This window comes from Aethalodelphis obliquidens, unplaced genomic scaffold (genome assembly GCF_003676395.1).
Source record: "Aethalodelphis obliquidens isolate GAN/ISIS:26980383/991018 unplaced genomic scaffold, ASM367639v1 scaffold3, whole genome shotgun sequence".
Classification (NCBI taxonomy): domain Eukaryota; kingdom Metazoa; phylum Chordata; class Mammalia; order Artiodactyla; family Delphinidae; genus Aethalodelphis; species Aethalodelphis obliquidens.
The window spans coordinates 86656972-86669396 of record NW_020837947.1 but is presented as its reverse complement, the minus strand read 5'-3'; the positions used below and the strand labels follow the sequence as shown (position 1 = coordinate 86669396).

Here is a 12425-nt window from a genome sequence, read left to right as displayed (position 1 = left end):
ATTCTATTTTTAATGGTTACATCTTATTTTTTTTACTGTAACTGTCACTACCTATATAGAACTTTGGATATTAATGATACCATAAAATTAATATATGTGAATTAGTCAAATCTGCATCCATATTTAAAAAGACCATCAAGATTTAGGTTCAGGGTGTGGAATAAACAGACATAACAGACTATATTAGGTTGCAGTAATAATAATAAAAAGGGACCTACTTCTCTATGTCTCAGTGGCCCATGTCACAGGCTTATTTCTCACTAGTATTCCATGGCAAAGGTGAGCTACAGATCCAGTTTATATTATCTTCACACTGGGACCCAGGTTAATGGAGCATCCTCTATCTGGGTGATTGCCATCATTGTTGAAGAAGGAAAAGGGTACTTGGCATTGTTGAAGAAGGAAAAATGTACATACACTGCTTCTTAAATCTTCTACATATATTAATTTGCCAATCCAAGTCACGTGACCAAGCCCAACATAAATGAGATGGGAATTAATGGTCCTCCCTCAAGAAATGGCAGCTATTTGTGACTATATTAATATTTAGTGCAGACATGATCATTGAAACTTCTCATTGTAAATGAGAATCATTTATTAGTATATCATATGTTTATTGGAATAATAATGTAAAACCATGTACTTAAACAACTAGCCCAGGGCCTTGTACACATTTAACATTTTATTATTATCATTTTCTTGAGACAAATTTTATCAATACCACTATGTTATATTAAATAAGTGATACAGGTGTTTCCAGAGACATATTATTCCAATTAAGAAGATAAGTGAAAAGTTTTTCTGTAGGACTATGTACAAATGCTGGCAAAATCAGTGATGGAAATTTCAGTTAAGAAGAGGTGGTCTACTTAACACAAAAGTGGGGTTGCGATGCAGAGTTATAAAGAGAATTGTTTAGGGTGCATCCATGCTATTTGGAGACAGGAGACGCATCTCCATGGAGGGCAATCATGTGTCAGTGTAGCTGGAGAACACATCACCAACATTACCTGAGGAACTTTCTCACCTGATGCTTTATTCATTAATTAAGCTGTGGTGATACTTTGACCCCCCAAGTAGCCTCCAGAGAGGATAAGAATGTAATGACTGATTGATCTGAACATTTTGGTCCCTGTAAACACTTATTTATTTATTTATTTATTTTTTCATTTTTAACACCATAGTCCTTGAGCACCATACAAGTCAGGTCCCCTTTTAACTTTTTAACTTCATCTTATTCTACCCTCACCCTTGGCTACTCTGCTGTCTTTGCGCTGACCTCAAATACTTTGTTCCTCTTTTCTAGAATTCTCTTTTCCTAGATATTTACAAGAGTCACTCATTTATTTCTTCAGGTCTTTATTCCAATGTTGTTTTCTCAAGGAGGCCTATTTGACCACACTATTTAAAGTTGCATCCCCTTCCTCACCCATAATCACCATTATCCTGTTTTATGTTTATTTTATCACCATAGCAAACAATCTCCTTCTGGCATTCTATGAGATTTACTCATTTTTCTTTTCTTTTTGTCTTTCTTCCCCATTATAAACTTAGCTCCATTAGGGCATGGTTTTTGTGTTTAGTTCAATATGGAATTCAGTGAAATCTTTTTAAGTAAATACGTCATTGTTGTGAGTGTGTGTGTGTTTATATTTTGTTTTTCATGTCAATTTTGTTTGTTTGTGGGAATTCCCTGGCAGTCCAGTGGTTGGGACTCTGCGCTTTCACTGTCAAAAGTGAAGGTTCAATCCCTGGTCGGGGAACTAAGATCCTGCAAGCTGCACACACGGCCAAAAAAAATTGTTTTTTCGTTTGCTTATTTTCCTCAGAAGTCTCTGCCCCTTCCCAAGCAAGAACAAAGCAATTCTTGAAATCTCAGTCCTTGCAATGGTGAGACTCAGAATCTGGAATGAGGTGATTCCTCCTAGGTATGTGTCTGAAAGGCTTGTCTTGCCTGTGTAGTCAAGGGGAATTATTTAATGAAATTTCTATTTTTTTCTATCTTCAAGCAGAGAAGCTTCCGTGATAACTTAAAAAGACATGAAGGTGTGGAGAGTGTTGAACTTCAGTTCAAAATGAGCTCCCCGTACATAATTACCAACTGTGAGAATGAAGGAAAGACTGCTGCTTGCAACAACACAAATGGACCTTGAGAGCAGTGAGCTGAGTCAGACTGAGAAAGACAAATCCTGCATGATGTCATTTGTATGTGGGACCAAAAACAAACAAACAAACAATTCATAGAAAAAGAGAAGAAAATGGTTGCCTGAACCAGAACCAGGGAGGTATGGGCAATAAGGAGAGGTTGGCCAAAGGGTACATATTTTCAGCTCTAAGTTAAATAAGGCCTGAGGATCTAATGTATAACATGGTAGCTAAGTTGATAGTACTGTTCTGTATAATTGAAATTTGTCAAGAGAATAGGACCTAAATGTTCTCACATATACACAAAGGAAAGATAAAAATTCTGAGGTGTTGTATGGGTTAATTAACTATGTGGGAGCAGCCCTTTCACAATGTATATATATATAAAATCATCACCTTGTGCACTTTAAAAGCTTATAAGTTTCTTTGTCAACTATACTTTAATAGATCTGGAAAAAAATAGAAATTTTATATCAACACCATAAATGGAAAACCATTATCTTGTTCCAAAAGTAAAAAGGTAACCCAAAATTAAATGCAATAAAAACAATTACCAAGACATCAAAACTTCAAATTTCTCATCTGTAAACTGTGGATCAAAATATCTATGTTATAGAACAGTTTACAGATATATGGGAAGTATATATACATTTCTAGGGGCACATAGAAGATAATAAATGATATTTATAATACATTATTGTTATAATGACACATTCATTTATCTTCTTCATGGGATTAAAATACAAATGCTTTGACATTGTGTCCACGAATCCAAGCAAATCTAAAATAAATGATAATTAGTATTTATTAGACATTCCCAAAGGCTTGTTCAAAATTTGACTCAGTTCTTTGCCTGATTTACCTTATATTATGTCACTTACTTCCTGCTGCTCCTTAATTTATCTAACACATACTTATTGAGCATCTATTTTGTGCCAGCCATAGTTTTGGACTTCTTCCATAGTTCTCTTTGACGTGGTGTGTATCATCACAGCCTACCTCCATCATAGTGTAACAGATATTTCCCAATAACTTAACAATGAGCATTGTGGATTTTGTTTGTCAAGAGAAGAAATAGCACAAGAAAGTTTTGCTTTTTGTTGTCTGACCTATTGTTCTTTCCTGCTATCCAGTTGCTTGCCTTGTGGCTACAGTAATTTATATTTGGGATGGTTTTTAATTGGCTATTCTAAAATTAGAGTTCTTAATTTCATTCATAACATAGGCAACTCCTTTTCTAAGCAGCGTAGATGGTTACCTGTGTAATTTGGGGGACTTTCCATGCCCCTGCCTGGGTCAAAACCCTCTTGACCAGATTACCTCAATGCCTGTCTCTGTATTAGAGATTTTCACATCAGAAATAAAAAATCCTTTGCAGAAATAAGCCATTAAAGTATATAAATTGAGAAGCATGTTCAGTAAGATATTTACATGCACCAACACCATTATGACAAATAATATATGTAAATAAATACATCTTTATCTCTCTGTATGTATCATCCATCTGTCTAACTAACTCTTCTCCAACCTCTGGTCCTTCCCTTACTTTCTCTCCAAGCCATCTTCACCCAACTTCTCCCCACTGATTAGTCTTATATGTTGGAAAATTTCCCAAAATGACTTTTCTGATTCCTAACCCTTTTCATTTCACATGTGTTATCCTAACAAAGTACTTTATGGACCCTTTACTGCATACTGAAATAAATGTTGTCTTCTTAGCCTCTGGGTCAACCTTGCCTTTCTTACCATTCCTCTGATGTTGTCAAATACTCTAGTCCCCTAGTTTACAAACCTGATTGAATAATAGAATCACCTGTGGAGTCTTTAAAATTATAACTTCCCAATTCTGAATCTCTGGGAAGTAGGCCTGACAGACTTCACTAAGAAAACATTTCCAGCTGGTTCTAAAGCACAGGTAGATGTGAAGACCACTGCTTTCATAAAACTAGATTAGAATTAAACATTATGTTTTCTTATATCCATGTTTACTCCTGATAATTCTGCCTGGATTGTTATGTCTCCATTTCTGCCTATTTGGTAATTGCAATCATTGTTGCTTTTGTTGTGGTCATCCATTTACAATGCTTGGTGTCGGTTTATTTATCTCTTGTAAAAATAAAATACAGTGTGTGTGTGTGTGTGTGTGTGAAAAAAAAGACATATCAGTGGTCACTTGGGGATGTGGAGGGGTGGAATGTGGGGAAAAATAAGTGCTTTATAAATGAGGCATAAAAACACTTGCAAGTGGTGTATATGTTCCTTTTCTTCATTGTTTTGGCAGTTCCATGGGTATATGCATATTTCAGAACTTAAATTGTGCTCTTTAAGTATGTGCAGTTTACTGTGTGTCCATTATATTTAACAGAGCCATTAAAAATAGGCTAAGAACAGACGCTTGTCTCAACAAATAAATGTAGCAAAGAACAGAAAAGTCAAGTACAGTATGATCTCTGTCAGTTGAATTTTCCTAGAGTTTACTTACCTCAAAAAATATATCCCAGTTCTTAAAAGAGATGGGACTCAATAAAAGGTAAAAAAAAAAAAACAAAAAAAAAACGGCAAAGCCATCAGCAGGGTGAGCTCCAGCTAATTTTCAATTGTGAGACACTAGGTGCACGGTGCAGACATGCTAGGATGTTTGTTCTTCCTGCCCCATATTTTAGAGAGGATATTAAACACCCCCATTAAATGCCTGCAAGTGATGGCCAGAGTGCAGTTTGGAGAATTATGGCTGTGATCTTTAATATGGTTGTGCCTTTGTAAAGAGTCTCACTCAGAATTTCCAGGGTAATTTTGGAGTCAACGTTTTTTTTTTTGTTTTTTGGATGATATATATGTCTAACTCACCTCAAGAATATATCCACGTACTTGAAGTTAGGGACCAGCTGGTGTAAATTTGTGTGGTTATCTCCTGACCTAACCTTTTAGCTTCTTTTTGTTTCTTGATTGCAGTTAAACTTCATCTTGCCTCAGGGCCTTTGTATTTGCTGTTCCCATGTTTTGGAAATATTATTTCCAGAAAACATTTCCATAAATGATTCCTTTCTACTCTTTGGCATTCATCTCTTAAATATATTTTTTCCTTGATTGTCCTATTACCCTAACTTAGTCCCAATTTATCAGATTACCTTATTTCTTTCACAGAATAATAATAAAAACAAATATTAAATAAATAAAAAATAAAGCCTGTTTTTAATTCCAGTCCTACAAAAATTCTAACTTAATAAATTTCCACTGATATCTCCTAATAAAAATAGCTAACAACATTTAACAATTTATAGTTAAACTATATTTGCTTGAATTATTGCCTTATCTTTCATAGCTGATTATTAGTTATTTGATGACAGAGCTTATACCTATTTATTTTTACTTTATACAAAATACCAAATAAAAATCTTTTCATGTTGTCAATGATCAAATAACCTGCCTATTTCCTGTTGAATACATCCAAATAGTGGTAACATTTTAAAAATGATTATAACTTACATAAGATAATATTTACAAATGACCTAGTAAAATTAATACAAGCACATAATAATCACATAATGAACTTAGGAATCAATGAGTTTGAAAATTCAAATTACCACTTGTAACCATTTTGAATTGCAAAATTAAATAATGGAATAAGAGCCTCTTTAAACCAAGATGAGAATTTTATAACAATATATTTTATTATTATCGATACTTAAAAGAATTCGACTATTATATACAATGCTTCCATTTTGGTCCTCTGGTACATGACATTCTTTAAGGAATAATCTAAGGAAACATATGATCTTGTTCTTTAAAGGTAGTTCCATAAAAAATTATAAGGTGTTCAAAAAAACAAGAGAAACAAACTATCATCAATGGAATGAGACCTAAACATTATGCAGAAGTTGAAACTATCAGAGAGGGAATTTAACATATGACTAATATGTAAAAATAGTGAAACAGTTGGACATATGAATAGGAAAAGAGAGAAGAAAATTATTTTTACAATATTTAAATGGAAATACTAGACGATACAAAGATAAAACCATGTGAAATAAAGTTTGAATTTATATTCCAAATGCCATAAAACAAGAATAATTAGATTACATATTGATCTCAAGAGGCACCCCCCATGTTATTAAGTGTTGAATTGGCAGTCAATAAGTATATGATCTATCAAGTACTGGATTAAATAAGCACGGATTAAGCATTTAATTAACAACCATTTTGCTAATATTCTCATTGTTTGGAAAGACTTTATGGGTATATTGTGCAGCCCAATGTCTATTTTCAAAAGCTCTCCAAGGAATTTTACTGATGCTTTATTTTTCTGTGTATAAATATTCTAAGATTGGACAAAGGCTTTTAAAATTCATTACAATAGTCCTTTGAGCTTTGGGCAAAGGACAGGTATCAATAAATATTTGATGATAAAAATAATAAAGATAATAATGATTTCATTTGAATCTTGTCTCCCCTCACCTCTTCATACCTCTTGTATAAAAAGGATGGGGGGGGGAACTCTTCAATATCAATCCAAGATTAAATGAGGGCATCCGTCTCATAGACTTCATTACCACAAGAATGGGGCTTGACAGGAGAATACTTCATAGTTCATTGGAAAGATCATAAAAACAATTACTATGCCATTAGAAGGAACTTTTGAAGAGGAGATTCAAAATACCCTTGACAAAATTGCTAAGACAAGCAAAAACAATATTTGAATTCATATATGTTGCTCCCTTATTGTTCTTAAGTCATATTAAATGAATAAGTCAAGAAAGGCACGTGAGGACGAAGAGAAGATGGCGGAAGAGTAAGACGCGGGAGACGACCTTCCTCCCCACAGATACACCAGAAATACATCTACACATGGAACAACTACTACAGAACACCTACTGAACGCTGGCGGAAGACCTCAGACCTCCCAAAAGGCAAGAAACTCCCCAAGTACCTGGGTAGGGCAAAAGAAAAAAGGAAAATCAGAGACAAAAGAATAGGGACGGGACCTGCACCAGTGAGAGGGAGCTGTGAAGGAGGAAAGGTTTCCACACACTAGAAGCCCCTTCATGGGCAGAGACTGCGGGTCTCTGTGGGGGGGAAGCTTTGGAGCCGCGGAGGAGAGCACAGCAGCAACAGGGGTGCGGAGGGCAAAGCAGAGAGACACCCGAACAGAGGATCGGTGCCAACCAGCACTCACCAGCAGGAGAGGCTTGTCTGCTCACCCGCCGGGGTGGGCGGGGCTGGGAGCTGAGGCTCGGGCTTTGGTCAGAGCGCAGGGAGAGGACTGGGGTTGGGGTGTGAACATAGCCTGCAGCGGGTTAGGGCACCACGGCTGGCCAGGAGGGAGTCCGGGAAAAAGCCTGGACCTGCTGAAGAGGCAAGAGACTTTTTCTTCCCTCTTTGTTTCCTGGTGCGTGAGGAGAGGGGATTAAGAGCACTGCTTAAAGAGCTCCAGAGACGAGCGTGAGCTAACAGCGTGGACCCCAGAGACAGGCATGAGATGCTAAGGCTGCTGCTGCCACCACCAAGAAGCCTATGTGCGAGTACAGGTCACTATCCACACCCCTCTTCCGGGGAGCCTGTGCAGCCCGCCACTGCCAGGGTCCTGGGATACAGGGACAACTTCCCCGGGAGAACGCACGGAGCGCCTCACTCTGGTGCAACGTCACTTTGGCCTCTGCTGCCGCAGGGCTGCCCCGCACTCCGTTTCCCTCCCTCCCCCATCCCCCACCCCGGCCTGAGTGAACCAGAGTCCCCGAAGCAGCTACTCCTTTAACCCCGTCCTGTCTGAGCGAAGAACAGATGCGCTCCAGCGACCTACACGCAGAGGCAGGGCCAAATCCAAAGCTGAGCTCCTGGGAACTGTGAGAACAAAGAAGAGAAAGGGAAATCTCTCCCAGCAGCCTCAGAAGCAGCGGATGCTCCACAATCAACTTGATGTACCCTGCATCTGTGGAATACATGAATAGACAACGAATTATCCCAAATAGAGGAGGTGGACTTTGAGAGCAATATTTATGATTTTTTTCCCCTTTTGCTCTATTTCTGAGTGTGTATGTGTATGCTTCTGTGTGAGATTTTGTCTGTATAGCTTTGCTTCCACCGTTTGTCCTAGGGTTCTGTCTGTTTATTTTTTGTTTTTAAAAATTTTTTTTCTTAATAATTATTTTCTATTTTAATAACTTTATTATATTTTATCTTACTGTATCTTCTTTCTTTTTTTTCCTTCCTTCCCTCCTTCCTTCCTCCCTCTCTCCCTCCCTCCCTCCTTTCATTCTTCTTCCTTCTTTCTTACTTTCTTTCTTTCTACTTCTACTAATTCTTTCTTTCTATTTTTTCTCTATTTTATTCTGAACCGTGTGGATGAAAGGCTTTTGGTGCTGCAGCCATGAGTCAGTGCTGTGCCTCTGAGGTGGAAGAGCCAACTTCAGGACACTGGTCCACAAGAGACCTCTCAGCTCCACATAATATCAAATGGTGAAAATCTCCCAGAGATCGCCATCTCAACAACACCACCAAGCTTCACTCAACGACGAGCAAGCTACAGTGCTGGGCACCCTTTGCCAAACAACTAGCAAGACAGGAACACAACCCCACCCATTAGCAGAGAGACTACCTAAAATCATAAAAAGTCCACAGACACCCCAAACACACCACCAGACGTGGACCTGTCCACCAGAAAGACAAGATCCAGGCTCATCCACCAGAACATAGGCACTAGTCCCCTCCACCAGGACGCCTACAGAACCCACTGAACAAACTTAGCCACTGGGGACAGACAACAAAAACAACGGGAACTATGATCCTGCAGCCTGCAAAAAGGAGACCCCAAACACAGTAAGATAAGCAAAATGAGAAAACAAAGAAACACACAGCAGATGAAGGAGCAAGGTAAAAACCCACCAGACCTAACAAATGAAGAGGAAATAGGCAGTCTACCTGAAAAGGAATTCAGAATAATGATAGTAAAGATGATCCAAAATCTTGGAAATAGAACAGACAAAATGCAAGAAACATTTAATAAGGACCTAGAAGAAATAAGATGAAACAAACAATGATGAACAACAAAATAAATGAAATTGAAAATACTCTAGAAGGGATCAATAGCAGAATAACTGAGGCAGAAGAACAGATAAGTGATCTGGAAGATAAAAGAGTGGAAATAACTACTGCAGAGCAGAATAAAGAAAAAGAATGAAAAGAACTGAGTACAGTCTCAGAGACATCTGGGACAACATTAAGTGCACCAACATTTGAATTATAGGGGTTTCAGAAGAAGAAGAGAAAAAGAAAGGGACTGAGAATATATTTGAAGAGATTATAGTTGAAAACTTCCCTAATATGGGAAAGGAAATATTTAATCAAGTCCAGGAAGTACAGAGAGTCCCATACAGGATAAATCCAAGGAGAAATACGCCAAAACACATATTAATCAAACTGTCAAAAATTAAATACAAAGAAAACCTATTAAAAGCAGCAAGGGAAAAACAACAAATAACACACAAGGGAATCCCCATAAGGTTAACAGCTGATCTTCCTGCAGAAACTTTGCAGGCCAGAAGGGATTGGCAGGACATATTTAAAGTGATGAAGGAGAAGAAACTGCAACCAAGATTACCCTAACCATCAAGGATCTCATTCAGATTTAATGGAGAAATTACAATCTTTACAGACAAGCAAAAGCTGAGAGAGTTCAGTACCACTAAACCAGCTTTACAACAAATGCTAAAGGAACTTATCTAGGCAAGAAACACAAGAGAAGGAAAAGATCTACAATAACAAACCCAAAACAATTAAGAAAATGGGAATAGGAAAATACATATCGACAATTACCTTAAATGTAAATGGACTAAATTCTCCCATCAAAAGACATAGATTAGCTGAATGGATACAAAAACAAGACCCACATATATATGCTGTCTATAAGAGACTCATTTCAGATCTAGGGACACATACAGACTGAAAGTAGGGGGACGGAAAAAGATATTCCATGCAAATGTAAACCAAAAGAAAGCTGGAGCAGCAGTCCTCATATCAGACAAAATAGACTTTAAAATAAAGACTATTAGAAGAGACAAAGAAGGACAATACATAATGATCAAGGGATCGATCCAAGAAGAAGATATAACAATTGTCAATATTTATGCACCCAACATAGGAGGACCTCAATACATAAGGCAAATACTAACAGCCATAAAAGGGGAAATTGACAGTAACACATTCATAGTAGGGGACTTAAACACCCCACTTTCACCCATGGACAGATCATCCAAAATGAAAATAAATAAGGAAACACAAGCTTTAAATGATACATTAAACAAGATGGACTTAATTGATATTTATAGGACATTCCATCCAAAAACAACAGAATACACATTTTTCTCAAGTGCTCATGGAACCTTCTCCAGGATAGATCATATCTTGGGTCACAAATCAAGCTTTGGTAAATTTAAGAAAATTGAAATTGTATCAAGTATCTTTTCCGACCACAACACTATGAGACTAGATATGAATTACAGGAAATGATTTGTAAAAAATAGAAACACATGGAAGCTAAACAATACACTACTTAATAACGAAGTGATCACTCAAGAAATCAAAGAGGAAATCAAAACATACCTAGAAACAAATGACAATTGAGAAAGAGCGACCCAAAATCTATGGGATGCAGCAAAAGTAGTTCTAAGGGGGAAGTTTATAGCAATACAAGCCCACCTTAAGAAACAGGAAACATCTCGAATAAACATCCTAAACTTGCACCTAAAGTAATTAGAGAAAGAAGAACAAAAAAGCCCAAAGTTAGCAGAAGGAAAGAAATCATCAAAATCAGATCAGAAATAAATGAAAAAGAAATGAAGGAAACAATAACAAAGATCAATAAAACTAAAAGCTGGTTCTTTGAGAAGATAAATAAAATAGATATCCATTACCAGACTCAACAAGAAATAAAGGGAGAAGACTCAAATCAATAGAATTAGAAGTGAAAAAGAAGTAAAAACTGACACTGCAGAAATTCAAAAGATCATGAGAGATTACTACAAGCAACTCTATGCCAATAAAATGGACAACCTGGAAGAAATGGACAAATTCTTAGAAATGCACAACCTGCCAAGACTGAATCAGGAAGAAATAGAAAATATGAACAGACCAATCCCAAGCACTGAAATTTAAACTGTGATTAAAAATCTTCCAACAAATAATAGCCCAGGACCAGATGGCTTCACAGGTGAATTCTTTCAAACATTTAGAGAGGAGCTAACACCTATCCTTCTCAAACTCTTCCAAAATATAGCAGAGGGAGGAAAACCCCCAAATTCATTCTACGAGGCCACCATCACCTTGATACCAAAACCAGAAAAGGATGTCACAAAGAAAGAAAACTACAGGCCAATATCACTGATGAACATAGATGCAAAAATCCTCAACAAAATACTAACAAACAGAATCCAACAGCACATTAAAAGGATCACACACCATGATCAAGTCGGGTTTATTCCAGGAATGCAAGGATTCTTCAATATACGCAAATCAATCAATGTGATAAACCATATTAACAAATTGAAGGAGAAAAAACATATGATCATCTCAATAGATGCAGAGAAAGCTTTTGACAAAATTCAACACCCTTTTATGATAAAAACCTTGCAGAAAGTAGGCATAGAGGGAACTTCCTGCAACAGAATAAAGGCCGTATATGACAAACCCACAGCCAACATCGTCCTCAATGGTGAAAAACTGAAAGTGTTTCCACTAAGATCAGAAACAAGAGAAGATTGCCCACTCTCACCACTCTTATTCAACATAGCTTTGGAAGTTTTAGCCACAGCAATCAGAGAAGAAAAGGAAATAAAAGGAATCCAAATTGGAAAAGAAGAAGTAAAGCTGTCACTATTTGCAGATGACATGATACTATACATAGAGAATCCTAAACATGCTACCAGAAAACTACTAGAGCTAATCAATGAAGTTGGTAAAGTAGCAGGATACAAAATTAATGCACAGAAATCTCTGGCATTCCTATACACTAATGATGAAAAATCTGAAAGTGAAATCAAGAAAATACTCCCATTTGCCACTGCAACAAAAAGAACAAAATATCTAGGAATAAACCTACCTAAGGAGAAAAAAGACCTGTATGCAGAAAATTATAAGACACTGATGAAAGAAGTTAAAGATGATACAAATAGATGGAGAGATATACCATGTTCTTGGATTGGAAGAATCAATATTGTGAAAATGACTCTACTACCCAAAGCAATCTACAGATTCAATGCAATCCCTATCAAACTACCACTGGCATTTTT

At 36.9% G+C, this 12425-nt stretch overlaps 1 protein-coding gene across 1 annotated transcript in view; it reads right to left on the bottom strand.

The window, feature by feature from the left end:
- The window catches only part of EYS (EGF-like photoreceptor maintenance factor), a 1677823-nt gene that overhangs the window by 1097529 nt on the left and 567869 nt on the right, over positions 1-12425 (bottom strand). The gene's annotated exons all lie outside the window — the stretch shown is intronic.